Below are 2,321 nucleotides of genomic sequence, written 5' to 3' on the forward strand. Positions count from 1 at the left end.
CTGGACCCCTCCACCATTCTCCACGGCTATAAATCTCTCATCAGCCACATCCTTTGTTATGCCCACCGCAGCTAGATCTCCGCCCCTCCTACCTACTACAAGTCTCTAGAAATCCTGGAAGCCTTGCACTCCACCTTGCCTATCACATCCGTCTGCCATCCCTCACACGGATCCTCTACGACTTAACTCCTTTCCCACACCTCCTCCACTTCCTTGAACAGATATGGATCCTTAACACCTCCCGTAAACTTGATCCCATCCTTTCTCACCCCAATCTGCTGCTGTGCCTGTACTTCTGCATCCCAGCCGCTCTCCATCTTACCACACTTCACACCCTGGTTCAAGGTGGCTTCCGCCAACTCCCCCTCCTGGTTGATGCCCTTGTTCCCTCCATCTACCCCTCCCACCAGATTTGATCCTCCACTTCCTCCTCCTGAGTTTTCCCTCCTTGGGCTCCCTCTTTCCCTTCACTCCCTCCTTCCTTCCCCCTCTTCTCTCCTTCTCCTCCCTCCCTGTGCTTCCACATCCCACCATACCCTCTCCCCTCCCCCTCCCTTCTTCTCTCCCCCTGGCATCCTCCATATCTCCCTCCTACCCTCCCCTGTTCCATATGGCACCCCCCGCTCCACCCTCTATTGTGAAATAGTGTGTTTAGTGTGCAGAAGATCGTCACCCATGTGCTACAGTGTCTAAGTCCGTCGGTGTTTCTTCTTCAGTGCTCCTTCGTTCGCGTGTGAAACTTTTTGTCTACGTTTGTGTGCAGTGCTGAAGTTACTTGTACCACCAGTGACTTTCGCGAACGCCTTCTTTTCGTTTCTTATGTATGTCTCCTGTTTTTACCATTCATGTATGTCTGTTTTTCTTTCTCTGTGTCTTTTATCTGTTATTCTGTAGCCAAAGAGCGGTGTAGATAGGCCGCTGCTGGCCTACCTTTTGTAAGGTGTTAAAATAACAATAAAGAAAACAAATGCCATAATACACCCTTGAAGAAAACACAATCAAATAGATGTTCGCAATGGGTGTAAATGGTTCAATGTACTTCGTGTATTCGAACAACGACGAAACTCAACACGAAAATTCGATTGACCTAATAAGATTTTTGTGTAGCGTAGACCGAGAATAACACTCATCATTGCACTGTTATGTCTTACTTCCAAGTTCTCCGAATACTCCTATGATGTGGTTAAATTCTAACCTAACAGTAGAAAATATCAGCTAATTTTACTTACGAACTATAGAAAATTATCAACGAACATTCTGAATCGCTACCGACAGATAAAACACGGTTCGTGATGTTTATTTCCAATCTTTCGTCGCGCCAACGGTTGCTAAAAGCTGCACGCAGTGTAGCAGCCCCGGTGCACATATTTTTTAATTTGTATATAAGTGTTCTACGATTTTTCTGTTGACACCTTCCACATCATAGCTTTTATAGTGGATACGATCTCTGGACCAAGGAACTAATAATGGTGGAGAAAAGGCGTTATTGCTTTAATTTACTGTTGTGATTTGGTGAACATACTGTTCCACATCTGCTGGTAGCATTTATGACTGGGTGTTCTGAAGGTACAAAACAGTGACTTTATTACTCCTGTGAGTTCTTTAAGTTTACGTTACCTAGCAGCACTTAGGTAGCATGTCGGATTGCTGGCCAAACGTTTCCGGGGAAGGTTTTACGCTTCACCTTTTCATCGTCTCAAAGTACTATTGGTCTAAAGCTCACGTTACGAGAACTGCGAACGAAAAAGCGTCAGTATAGATTAGATTAGATTAGATTAGATTAATACTAGTTCCATGGATCATGAATACGATATTTCGTAATGATGTGGAACGAGTCAAATGTCGTTCTATGTGTGAGTGTAAATGAAACATAATGGAAGAACATCAAAGGCTCTAGTGACACAGCACACTGTCCTGACACTAATTTTGAAGCAGAGCATGACAAATTTCACGTTATTTTTCAGTTAGTTTAGATTCATTTATTTAGCTTGAGTAACGTAGTTTGCTATCAGGTTGGAGTTACTCTGTCGAGGAAAACGGAAGTGCGATAATGAATATAGTAACTCAATAAACGGAACAGTGTTTATAATGGTGTGTGATGTACTTGTCAGTCATGATCGTCTGTATGAATTAGCCATTTGATGTAGTACAGCAACGCTGTCAGAACCTTGAAGAAGTTTTCGAATACTTCACATTATTCTATTTTCCTACTAATTTTTCTCTCAGATGTTTTATAATTACAGTACTACTCTCCACCGTAGTAAAAAGAACAATACTCATTATAAGTGATTTAATTAATGTCACATACAAAAACTTTCACA

This window comes from Schistocerca americana, chromosome 1, assembly GCF_021461395.2.
Source record: "Schistocerca americana isolate TAMUIC-IGC-003095 chromosome 1, iqSchAmer2.1, whole genome shotgun sequence".
NCBI classification, from domain to species: Eukaryota; Metazoa; Arthropoda; class Insecta; order Orthoptera; family Acrididae; genus Schistocerca; species Schistocerca americana.